At 46.5% G+C, this 13,872-nt stretch overlaps 1 protein-coding gene across 1 annotated transcript in view; it reads left to right on the top strand.

Moving 5' to 3' along the window:
• Positions 1–13,872, top strand: part of TBL2 (transducin beta like 2) — an 82,960-nt gene that overhangs the window by 2,362 nt on the left and 66,726 nt on the right. The gene's annotated exons all lie outside the window — the stretch shown is intronic.

Raw genomic sequence — 13,872 nt, 5'->3', positions numbered from 1 at the left:
GATATGTGCACGCATGGCAGAATAAGTACGCGCACGGAGGCCATCTGTGTGTAGTTTGTACTTGATGTGTGTACTGCAATATTTTTTGACTTTGACAGTCCACCCTTTGGCAGTCACCAATAACTGCCACTATAATCAATAAACAGAAAAATATCTACACAATATCTACAGAAGTTTGGATGGTCGGGGGAGAGTTGTAGGTGGGAAATATATAACCTAGTGGGATAGTAAAAAGCATGTATGTATGAATCCATGTCTGAGGGGCATATATCATTGTGCCGTATATGTAATAAGCTTCGAGGTATTGCGAAGTATACATTAAATCCTTCTCATCCCGTATCAAGGGTCTGTAAATGGGCCAGCAAACACTACCGAGCTCTTATCGGCTTCTTGTTCCAACAAATGGGGTGCACATTTAGTTGATGATACATGGAGGGGGAAACATATGTGAGTGCTAGTATATGTGGACATCATCACCTGTTGACCATGTGTGCCATTAACTGGAGGTTGCAGAGATGAAGATAAGACACATATATAAAATACATTCACATAAACATTTTGGGTAGGGCTGATGTCTTTTCCGGATGGATGTATCTGGGCAGAGGGTGAAACAAAAGAAAAACGGGTGAAAGAAACTGGCCATGAAATTAATTTGCAATCCTTATCATAACACTGTCTCTATGGATGGGTCATAAATTAAATCTGCTGCTATAACAGCGTCCTCGCTCCTTAGACTCATCAGATTTGTGCCGTGCTTGCGCCGCGTTAGAATTCGAACACACCTAAATATCGAACCAATAATTATGACGACTCCCAGGATACAAAGGAGAAATTTCCCAACACCCATAATAACATTTTGAGCCCACTCTCCTAAACCTGAGAACCAATTGCGTGGGTTCAACCATGAGACCCAGCCGGTCAGTTCATTACTCACAGTCGCTAAGGTAAGGTTGTGCTTCCTCCTGAACTCCCACTTCAACTGCAAGATATCGTCCTTCTTTTGATCGATGATCTCCGTGGGGTCGTCAGTGCTGTTCGTAATATACGTACAGCACTTCACACCATATTGAGATGCCAGAGTAACACAGTACCCACCTGTCACGGCTGTGACATAATTAAGGACCATTCTGTGCTGAATCAGTTCTCTCTTGTAAGCTTGTAACTCCCTTCCCGTATACCTGAAGGTGTCGTCATACATCTCAGTGATATTATCTATCAAGTTCGCTAGCGCATGGATATACCTATAATTTATAATTCCTCTGGCAGTACGGGTGATGTCTAATGCGAGAAGGAATTGAATCCCGGTGGATTCGTGGATCAAATCAGAGGCTGCGTGCTCTGCCCTATCTATGAGGTGTCTCTTGATGATGTGTTCATACTGAGTATGAGTATAAGGAGCCTGGGCACTGCGGTGAACGTCTTTCATCTTATCATGGGTTATGGTCATGACCTCTGGCAGTACTCTCCCAATGTAACACAATCCCTCTGAGCTCGGGGCAAGCCACTTATACGCCTTCCTCCCGTATATGAAATAGGCATCATCTGGGAGAACATAGGGGACAAAATATAACATCACCATATTACAAATTTTCCAAGTAAAGAAACCAGTCCCTAGTTCTCCCATCTGCTCAGTACAAGTATCAGGCTGGATGATATGAGCACAATACCCTGGCAATACTTTTCCAACCCACATGGTCTTGCTTCCACGAGTATACCTATACCGGAAAAACCTCCCACTGTTGGCTATTTGGCGTGAAAGTTCAGAGTCTATGGGTATCCTATCAGCTCTGTGTGAAAAGGTCATTGTCTGGTTATTCCACGTCACTTCCCAATTTCCCGGTTTTCGGTAATTGGAAATATTAAAACACAATAAGGACCTGTCTACATGATACTGGTGGAGCTTCAAGCTAGGTGGCCTAGAAATATTGAATTTCTTGTCCACCGGTCTCCCACCCCGTAATTCGAGTACCTCATCTATTGCTAAAGGGTACGGTACTAATCCTGACTTGCTCTGACCTTGAGGTACCTGTGAGCACACCCAGCATTCTGTCTGGTTTAAGACCTTACCCACTAGTGAGTGGTAATCACTCAACGGATGACGGTCCATGTCGATATTAAGGTTGGACTGACATCTCTGGATGCACCCATCCTCAACTATATTCTCACAATTCCTACAAACACAACATTCATCAGACAATAACCCCTCACAGTGCCTCCGAGCTCCCTGACTACCAGAGCGCTTACTGATGCCAGCCTGTACTAAAGTGATGCGCTGATCCTGAGATCCTACAAATTCATACTTGCCATCAGAACCCATTCCAGATCCCTGCTCGACCTCTCTGGGACCCTCACCAAAACAAACTGTCCTTATCAAAACCAGAATTACTAACAGAACTCGAAACGCAGTCTCTTGTGATCGATCCATTTCGTTAGGGGAAAGGAGGAAAATAAGAAGGAGGAAAGAAAGGAAAATGCAGGGGGAGGTGAAAAAAGAAAATGGTACGACAACCGTTCTAGTTCTTGTTACTCTCTGTGCTCAGATGCCCTTCAACAGTCCTGCCTCTCAACTTTCCCGGAACAGACACTCCAGTGATACGAGATTCTCTACACTCTGCTCTTTGTCACGAGTTCTCTCCGGGTCAGCGACCTTCTTGCAGTGGGACGAGTGGACCCAAGTCTCTCTTTCGGCGACCTTCAATGCTGTCGTACTGGTTAACAAGACTTGATATGGTCCTTCCCACCTGTCTATGAGGCAACCTGAGCGTAAGAAATTTCGAATCATCACATAATCCCCAGGCTCAATGTTATGACAATTACTGTTCGGTAGGTCAGGAATCACCAGCTTTACATTTCTTTGTTGATTTCTCAGCTGCTGGCTCGTCCCAACCAAATATTTCACAGTCACTTCATTATTACATTTCAAATCATCCTGGGGGTCTATCATTACATGAGGTTGTCGACCAAAAATAATTTCAAAGGGTGATAGGTTAAGGGGAGACCTGGGAGTGGTTCTGATGCTGTACAACACTAGTGGCAAAGCTTCTGGCCACGACAATCCAGTTTCAGCCATTAATTTGCTCAGCTTGTTCTTAATAGTGCTGTTCACTCTCTCCACCTTTGCACTCGCCTGTGGACGGTACGGAGTATGCAGCTTGCTATTAATTCCCATCAGTTTGCACATGACCTGAAAGACTTCACCTGTAAAATGGGTATCCCTGTCACTTTCAATTATTCTAGGGATACCATATCTACACACAAATTCCTGCACAATTTTCTTTGCAGTGAACGTAGCAGTATTTGTGGCAGCAGGGAACGCTTCTACCCAGTTGGAAAATACATCAATACAAACAAATTCCTACAGGGTGGTAACTGTATGAAATCGATTTGTATTACCTGAAAAGGTCCATCTGTCGGAGGGATATGGGATGGCTCTGTTGGTATTGACTTTCCAATATTCTTCCTCAAGCAAGTAAAGCATGTCATTGCTCTCTTACCCGCATGAGAAGAGAATCCTGGCGCACACCAGTAGGCTCTCACCAGCTTGCAGATACCCTCTTTGTCCAGATGGGTAAGACCGTGTGCCGCCTCAGCTAAGCTTGGAAAATATGCTCTGGGGGCCACCGGCTTACCTTGTCCACCTGTCCACAGTCCTGAGGATTCCTGGCCATACCCCTTTGACCTCCAGACTGCCTTTTCCTGTAAAGAACACAAATCTTGCATTTCAATTGTTGTGTGTTGATCGTGTTAAATGTCATCAGTGATGTGATGTTCGTTTATATGGGGGTGCTGGCTGCTGATTTAGCAGCTTTGTCTGCCCGGCTGTTACCAAGTGAAATTGGGTCTTGGTTGTAAGTATGTGCTTTGCACTTGATAACAGCCACTCTGTCTGGTTCCTGTATCGCTGTTAGAAGCCTTTTGATGTGGGATGCATGCGCTACATGTGTGCCAGCTGCTGTCATGAAATTTCTGAGGCGCCATAGGGCCCCGAAATCATGCACTACTCCAAAGGCGTACCTAGAATCCGTGTATATATTAGCTGACTTACCCTTGGCCAATTCACACTCTCTGGTTAGGGCGAATAACTCAGCAACTTGTGCTGAGTGCGGTGGGCCCAGGGGTTCAGCTTCTATGATACCTCTGTCGTCTACAACTGCATATCCAGTACACAAGTCTCCCGATTCTGTCTGTCTGTGGCAACTACCGTCAGTGTAGAAGGTAAAGTCTACTCCTTCCAGTGGGTTGTCACTGATGTCAGGTCTCGCTGTGAAAGTCTGATTCAGGTATTCCATACAATCATGCGTATCAGTATCTGCACTAAATCCTCCTTCACCAACATTCTCATCCTCCACCCTTTGTGCCTGTCCAGGCACACTTGGCAAGTAAGTTGCAGGATTTAGTGAGCTGCATCTCTTAATGGTGATGTTTACCGGGGCCATCAGTGATAATTCCCACTTTGTAAACCGAGCAGATGAGACATGTCTGGTTTGGGCTGAGTTCAGTAAGGCTGATACTGAATGAGGTGTATGAATGGTCAGGTCATGTCCTAACACTACGTCCTCGCTTTTACTTACCAGCAAAGCTATCGCTGCAACACTTCGCAAGCAAGTGGGGAGAGACCGCGCTACCGTGTCCAACTGTGCACTGTAGTATGCTACCGGTCTGCTGGCATCACCATGTCTCTGAGTTTAAACGCCTGCCGCGCACCCTGCACTTTCTGTACCGTACAATTCAAAGGGCTTCTCATAATCTGGCATACCTAATGCAGGTGCCTGTGATAGGCACTGTTTGAGTCTCTCAAATGCCAGTTCGGACTCAGCAGTGTGCGAGACCCGTTCTGGTTTGTTTGAAGAGACCATTTCTTGCAAAGGTAAAGCCAGTATAGAGAACCCTGGAATCCAGTTTCGACAGTACACACACATTCCAAGGAAAGTGCGGATCTGTTGTTGCGTTTGTGGCAGAGTCATGTCGCGAATCGCCTGTATTCTATCAGCGGTGAGGTGTCTAAGTCCTTGGGTCAAGCAATGTCCCAAATATTTTACCCTGGTCTGGCACAACTGCAACTTATCCTTTGAAACCTTGTGTCCCGTTTGGGAAAGATGAAACAGAAGCTGTTTCGTGTCTTTCAAGGACGATTCGAGTGAGTCAGAACATAACACTAAGTCATCGACATACTGTATTAGCACTGATCCACTCTCAGGTTGAAAGGATTGTAAACAGTCATGCAAGGCCTGAGAGAAAATACTCGGGCTGTCAATGAAACCTTGGGGGAGACGAGTCCAGGTGTACTGTACTCCCCTGTATATAAAAGCAAAAAGGTATTGGCTGTCAGGGTGCAGAGGGACAGAAAAAAATGCAGAACAGAGGTCAATGACAGTGAAGAATTTTGCAGTAGAGGGAATTTGCATGAGGATGACAGCTGGATTGGGCACTACGGGGAATTGGCTCTCAACTATCTTGTTTAGCCCCCTTAGATCCTGCACTAGTCTGTAACCCCTCCCCCCCCACTCTTTTTCACAGGGAAGATGGGACTATCGGCGGTGCTGGACGTCCTGACTAGGATGCTCTGCTGTAGCAGCCGCTCTATGACAGGGTACACTCCTAATTCTACCTCTGGCTTCAGAGGATACTGAGGGATTTTTGGAGCTATCCTACCATCTTTTACTTGTACTACTACTGGAGCTACATTCGCCATCAATCCAGTATCTTGTCCATCTTTGGTCTAAAGGGAACCCGGTATTTGTGAGATCATTTCCTCTACCTTTGATGGACACTTGTCTATAACAGTAGAATGCGACATTAGCCTTTGAGGGGTGTCTAATATATCTTGTACTTCTTGAGCGTGGTTCCCAGGTATATCCAAGAAGACACACTCAGGAGTACAGTATAAGACACACCGCATTTTACACAATAAATCTCTGCCGAGTAGATTAGTCAGAGCCGATGCAGCCAGCAGAAAAGAATGTTTGGTTTGCAAAGGCCCTATCGTAATCTCTGCCGGTCTACTCAAAGGGTATTGTTGCACAGTTCCTGATACTTCCATTGCCCTCAGCCCAGAGCGTAATACAAAAACCTTTTTACTTCAATACTTCGCAATACTTATGCACTATCACGCTCCTTTGCAAATCACCTCACGATTTGCGTATTAAACCTTATACTAACGTGAGTCGGCCACCTCACGCCACCAAGCCTCCACTCACTTGATGTACCACACGACGGGATCCCGATTTCCCAGGGTTCAAATATCCACTCACTCCTACGTTTGCTCACTCAAATACACTTTGTTTTTCTGTACAGAAAATTTGGATTCATTCAGGTTGGCAGCTTTACCCCAGAGGCAATTTAAAAAAATTTTTTTTATACTAATCTGCTTTAAAAACCGGGCAGTTTTGTGCTATTGTAGCATGGCTACTGTCCCACCTTTAAACTAAACGAACTATTGTGTGGTTTTATTATGCTCACACAACCCTACGCAAGCTTGCATATTTACACAACCGTGCGTACCTCTATGCCACGTGTGCGGCCTTGCGCCACATGCACGTTTTTGTATGCTGTCCTCACGTTCCATACCACGTGTACCAATGTGCGTACGCAATAAAACAAATCACACAACTTCTATAAATGTGAGCAATACTAACTATAATCGCTCACTTAACACAACACAGTTTCTTCCTGTATAAACCTTTACAACCAGGCCAGACTGCGTTTGTGCTTTACACTTACTTCCTTAAACATTTATTTTAGTTTTAACTATATAGCAACAAAATGTAACTGGTTTCACACAGATCTAAATGAATGTAACAATTTGAGTCTTATGGCAACAATGTGAGAGGGTATACAAAGGGTATGGGTGCCTTTTGTTGTGTACGCTTTTGGGCCAAAAAAAATTCACAGATTTTTAAATAGCTTTTTTCCTGTTTACTTTACGGGTTCTACCAGCATCTCTACAAACCATACAGAGCAGACGTCATCTAATCAGCACACAAGTAGGGTTTTTTTGTGTATCCACCGACCAAGAAAAGGTTACGTAGGATACTTTCTGTTCACCCTTTTGCTGATAGATTAAGTCTGCTGTGACCTGTTAGGCTGTATGTGGAATCCCGGACGAGCCCCAATTGATAATGCTGATTTATATACAGGGATGAAAGCTATACCTTAAACACACTTTCTCTAACGTCCTAAGTGGATGCTGGGACTCCGTAAGGACCATGGGGAATAGCGGCTCCGCAGGAGACAGGGCACAAAATAAAAGCTTGAGATATCAGGTGGTGTGCACTGGCTCCTCCCCCTATGACCCTCCTCCAAGCCAGTTAGATTTTTGTGCCCGGCCGAGAAGGGTGCAAACTAGGTAGCTCTCCAGAGCTGCTTAGAATAAAAGTTTAGTTAGGTTTTTTTATTTTCAGTGAGTCCTGCTGGCAACAGGCTCACTGCATCGTGGGACTAAGGGGAGAAGAAGCGAACTCACCTGAGTGCAGAGTGGATTGGGCTTCTTAGGCTACTGGACGTTAGCTCCAGAGGGACGATCACAGGTTCAGCCTGGATGGGTCACCGGAGCCGCGCCGCCGTCCCCCTTACAGAGCCAGAAGAGACGAAGGTCCGGTGAAAGCGGCGGCAGAAGACATCCTGTCTTCAAGACTAAGGTAGCGCACAGCACCGCAGCTGTGCGCCATTGCTCTCAGCACACTTCACACTCCGGTCACTGAGGGTGCAGGGCGCTGGGGGGGAGCGCCCTGAGACGCAATATAACACACATATACCTTAGCTGGCAAAAGGAATACATCACATATAGCTCCAGGGCTATATGGATGTATTTTTTCCCCTGCCATTTTACACAAAAAAGCGGGAGTTAAGGACGTCGTGAAGGGGCGGGGCCTATCTCCTCAGCACACTGGCGCCATTATTCCCTCACAGCTCCGCTGGAAGGACGGCTCCCTGATTCTCCCCTGCAGTACTGCATCTGATTCAGGGTAAAAAAGAGAAGGGGGGGCATTTTGGCAGCAAATAACTAGATTAACAGCAGCTATAAGGGATTAACACTTATATAAGGTTATCCCTGTATATATATAGCGCTGGGTGTGTGCTGGCAGACTCTCCCTCTGTCTCTCCAAAGGGCTAAGTAGGGTCCTGTCCTCTATCAGAGCATTCCCGGTGTGTGTGCTGTGTGTCGGTACGCGTGTGTCGACATGTATGAGGAGGAAAATGAGGTGGAGGCGGAGCAGTTGCCTGTGTTAGTGATGTCACCCCCTAGGGAGTCGACACCTGACTGGATGATTGTGTTTAAGCAATTAAGTGATAATGTCAGCAATTTACAAAAAACTGTTGACGACATGAGAAAGCCGGCAAATCAATTAGTGCCTGTTCAGGTGTCTCAGACACCCTCAGGGGCCCTAAAACGGCCGCTACCTCAGTGGGTCGACACGGATCCAGATACAGATACTGAATCTAGTGTCGACGGTGACGAGACAAACGTAATGTCCAGTAGGGCCACACGTTACATGATCACGGCAATGAAAGAGGCATTGAACCTTTCTGACACTACAAATACCTCAAAGGCGGGTATTATGTGGGGTGTGAAAAAACTGCCAATAGTTTTTCCTGAGTCTGAGGAAATAAATGAGGTGTGTGATAAAGCGTGGGTTTCCCCCGATAAAAAACAGCTAATTTCTAATAAGTTATTAGCACTATACCCTTTCCCGCCAGAGGTTAGGGCACGGTGGGAAACACCCCCTAGGGTAGATAAGGCGCTCACACGTTTATCTAAACAAGTAGCGTTACCGTCCCCTGATACGGCCACCCTCAAAGAACCAGCTGATAGGAGGCTGGAAAATATCCTGAAAAGTATATACACACATACTGGTGTTATACTGCGACCAGCAATCGCATCAGCCTGGATGTGCAGTGCTGGAGTCGCATGGGCGGATTCCCTGACTGAGAATATTGATACCCTGGATAGGGACAATATTCTGTTAACTATAGAACATTTAAAGGATGCATTGCTATATATGCGTGATGCGCAGAGGGATATTTGTACCCTGGCATCAAGAGTAAGCGCAATGTCCATCTCTGCCAGAAGAGCATTATGGACCAGACAGTGGTCAGGGGACGCAGATTCCAAACGGCACATGGAAGTATTGCCGTATAAGGGAGAGGAGTTATTTGGGGCTGGTCTAACAGACCTGGTGGCCACGGCAACGGCTGGAAAATCCACCTTTTTACCCCAGGTTACTTCACATCAACAGAAAAAGACACAGTCTTTTCAAACTCAGTCCTTTCGTTCCCATAAGTACAAGCGAGCAAAAGGTCACTCTTTTCTGCCCAAGGACAGAGGAAGAGGAAAAAGGCAGCACCATGCAGCCGCTTCCCAGGAGCAGAAGCCCTCCCCTGCTTCTGCCAAGTCTTCAGCATGACGCTGGGGCTTTACAAGCAGACTCAGACACGGTGGGGGCCCGTCTCAAGAATTTCAACGCGCAGTGGGCTCACTCGCAAGTGGATCCCTGGATTCTACAGGTAGTATCACAGGGGTACAAACTGGAATTCGAGGCGTTTCCTCCTCATCGGTTCCTGAAGTCTGCTTTACCAAAGTCTCCCTCCGACAGGGAGGCAGTTCTGGAAGCCATTCACAAGCTGTACTCCCAGCAGGTGATAATCAAGGTACCCCTCTTACAACAGGGGAAGGGGTATTATTCCACACTATTTGTGGTACCGAAGCCGGACGGCTCGGTGAGACCAATATTAAATCTAAAATCTTTGAACACTTACATAAAAAGGTTCAAATTCAAGATGGAGTCACTCAGAGCGGTGATAGCGAACCTGGAAGAGGGGGACTATATGGTGTCGCTGGACATCAAGGATGCTTATCTCCACGTCCCAATATATCCTTCTCACCAAGGGTACCTCAGGTTTGTAGTACAAAACTGTCATTATCAGTTTCAGACGCTGCCGTTTGGATTGTCCACGGCGCCTCGGGTCTTTACCAAGGTAATGGCCGAAATGATGATTCTTCTACGAAGAAAAGGCATCTTAATTATCCCTTACTTGGACGATCTCCTGATAAGGGCAAGAACCAAGGAACAGTTAGAAGTCGGAGTGGCACTATCTCAGGTAGTGCTAAGTCAGCACGGATGGATTCTAAATATTCCAAAATCGCAGCTGATTCCAACGACACGTCTACTGTTCTTAGGAATGATTCTGGACACAGTCCAGAAGAAGGTGTTTCTCCCGGAGGAGAAGGCCAGGGAGTTATCCGAGCTAGTCAGGAACCTCCTAAAACCAGGACAGGTCTCAGTGCATCAGTGCACAAGGGTCCTGGGAAAAATGGTGGCTTCTTACGAAGCGATTCCATTCGGAAGATTCCATGCAAGAACTTTTCAGTGGGATCTACTGGGAAAATGGTCCGGATCGCATCTTCAGATGCATCAACGGATAACCCTGTCGCCAAGGACAAGGGTGTCTCTCCTGTGGTGGCTTCAGAGGGCTCATCTACTAGAGGGCCGCAGATTTGGCATTCAGGATTGGATCCTGGTAACCACGGATGCCAGCCTGAGAGGCTGGGGAGCAGTCACACAGGGAAGGAATTTCCAGGGCTTGTGGTCAAGCATGGAAACATCTCTTCATATAAACATTCTAGAACTAAGGGCCATTTACAATGCCTTAATTCAAGCAAAACCTCTGCTTCAGGGTCAGGCGGTGTTGATCCAGTCGGACAACATCACGTCAGTCGCCCACATAAACAGACAGGGCGGCACGAGAAGCAGGAGGGCAATGGCAGAAACTGCAAGGATTCTTCGCTGGGCGGAAAATCATGTGATAGCACTGTCAGCAGTGTTCATTCCGGGAGTGGACAACTGGGAAGCAGACTTCCTCAGCAGACACGACCTTCACCCGGGAGAGTGGGGACTTCACCCAGAAGTCTTCCACCAAATTGTAAACCGTTGGGAAAGACCAAAGGTGGACATGATGGCGTCACGTCTAAACAAAAAACTGGACAGATATTGCGCCAGGTCAAGGGACCCTCAGGCAATAGCAGTGGACGCTCTGGTAACGCCGTGGGTGTACCAGTCAGTGTATGTATTCCCTCCTCTGCCCCTCATACCGAAAGTATTGAGAATCATAAGAAGGAGAGGAGTAAGAACTATACTCGTGGTTCCGGATTGGCCAAGAAGGTCTTGGTACCCGGAACTTCAAGAGATGCTCACGGACGAACCGTGGCCTCTACCTCTAAGACAGGACCTGCTACTGCAGGGGCCTTGTCTGTTCCAAGACTTACCGCGGCTGCGTTTGACGGCATGGCGGTTGAACGCCGGATCCTGAAGGACAAGGGCATTCCAGAAGAAGTCATCCCTACTCTGGTAAAAGCCAGAAAGGAAGTAACCGCAAAACATTATCACCGCATTTGGCGTAAATATGTTGCGTGGTGTGAGGCCAAGAAGGCCCCTACACAGGAATTTCAACTGGGTCGTTTCTTGCATTTCCTGCAAACAGGACTGTCTATGGGCCTAAAATTAGGGTCCATTAAGGTTCAAATTTCGGCCCTGTCGATATTCTTCCAGAAAGAACTGGCTTCAGTACCTGAAGTTCAGACATTTGTGAAAGGGGTGCTGCACATACAGCCTCCTTTTGTGCCTCCAGTGGCACCTTGGGATCTCAATGTTGTGTTGAGATTTCTAAAATCACACTGGTTTGAACCATTGTCTACGGTAGATTTAAAATATCTCACGTGGAAGGTGTCGATGCTGTTGGCCTTGGCTTCAGCTAGGCGTGTGTCAGAATTGGCGGCTTTATCATGTAAAAGCCCTTACCTAAATTTTCATTCTGACAGGGCGGAATTGAGGACTCGTCCTCAATTTCTACCTAAGGTGGTTTCTGCATTTCACATGAACCAACCTATTGTGGTACCTGCGGCTACTAGGGACTTAGAGGACTCTAAGTTGCTGGACGTTGTCAGGGCCTTGAAAATATATGTTTCCAGGACGGCTGGAGTCAGGAAAACTGACTCGCTGTTTATCCTGTATGCACCCAACAAGCTGGGTGCTCCTGCTTCAAAGCAGACGATTGCTCGTTGGATTTGTAGTACAATTCAGCTTGCGCATTCCGTGGCAGGATTGCCACAGCCAAAATCAGTAAAAGCCCATTCCACAAGGAAAGTGGGCTCATCTTGGGCGGCTGCCCGAGGGGTCTCGGCTTTACAACTTTGCCGAGCAGCTACTTGGTCAGGGGCAAACACGTTTGCTAAATTCTACAAATTTGATACCCTGGCTGAGGAGGACCTGGAGTTCTCTCATTCGGTGCTGCAGAGTCATCCGCACTCTCCCGCCCGTTTGGGAGCTTTGGTATAATCCGTATGGTCCTTACGGAGTCCCAGCATCCACTTAGGACGTTAGAGAAAATAAGATTTTACTTACCGATAAATCTATTTCTCGTAGTCCGTAGTGGATGCTGGGCGCCCATCCCTAGTGCGGATTGTCTGCAATACTTGTATATAGTTATTGTTACAAAAAATTTGGGTTATTATTGTTGAGCCATCTTTTCAGAGGCTCCTTTAAATTTATCATACTGTTAACTGGGTTCAGATCACGAGTTGTACGGTGTGATTGGTGTGGCTGGTATGAGTCTTACCCGGGATTCAATATCCTTCCTTATTATGTACGCTCGTCCGGGCACAGTATCCTAACTGGCTTGGAGGAGGGTCATATGGGGAGGAGCCAGTGCACACCACCTGATATCTCAAGCTTTTATTTTGTGCCCTGTCTCCTGCGGAGCCGCTATTCCCCATGGTCCTTACGGAGTCCCAGCATCCACTACGGACTACGAGAAATAGATTTATCGGTAAGTAAAATCTTATTTTAAATACACTTTACCATGGAGCCGATGCGGCCGCTATACTTAATACACACTCTACGTACTCTTTACGCTATTAGCGTAAAGAGTCCTGTACTGTGTACGGACTTTGCGTACAGACGCCGCGCTGACTGTACAAAGTACACACAGCGCGTACACACCCAGAGATACACTGCAAACCCTTAACAGCTATGCAATGCGATAATAATACACTTTAAACCTTAGCAGGGAAAGGAAGACACGACACCAGATTGTAATTAAACTGTTGGGTTCCGACACCACAGCATATTATTACTGAAAGGGGGTTGCAATATATACAATACAATACAACAGAATAATGACTACAGTCAATGTTACATACTTGTTTGGATTTCGCCGCGCTACCCAGTCTGGTCCTCCGTCATCTAGATAGATAACTTTGTGAGTCTTGTGTCTGACCAGGCCTGCAGCAGGCTCTCTTTATACAATTCTTCCAAAACCTAACACAATGGATACTGTAATCTCTTTGTCCATTGGACACAGGGATGGTCATTTACAGTACAGGAGAGGTCATAGGTCGGTTTGAATAGGTGGGCGATGTCTGTTCCAACTGCTCTTGTGGGTGGTCTCCTCTGGATTCCTGCCGCATACATAATGTACAGTAAATACAGTTTATATCTATATTCTGCTCCTGCACATAACTATTCGCAGGAACATGCCATCTTCTTCAAACCAACACCGGAATATTATCCTTACAATACCCTGCGGCTGGATACCAAACACCACCTTATAACCTTGTTCTGTCCCCTCCTATCCTGTAAAGGTGAATCCCTTTGTTCTGTTACCATTTAAACTGCTGTAACTTACTGATGTGGTGCAGGGAGACTATGTGTAAAATGTGCACTATTTGGATTTAAATATGTAATGTGTTTTGATAGCTTTCCATGCGTTCACAAACTCTACCGTAAATACCCATACCACGGGCTAATGCGCAGGGCAGCGGGAGCGACCATACGCAAATTGCGGATATGTGCACGCACGGCAGAATAAGTACGCGCA

The sequence above is a fragment of the Pseudophryne corroboree genome, chromosome 2 (assembly GCF_028390025.1).
Source record: "Pseudophryne corroboree isolate aPseCor3 chromosome 2, aPseCor3.hap2, whole genome shotgun sequence".
NCBI classification, from domain to species: Eukaryota; Metazoa; Chordata; class Amphibia; order Anura; family Myobatrachidae; genus Pseudophryne; species Pseudophryne corroboree.
The sequence above is the reverse complement of the archived record's forward strand: the minus strand, read 5'-3'. Positions and strand labels throughout refer to the sequence as shown.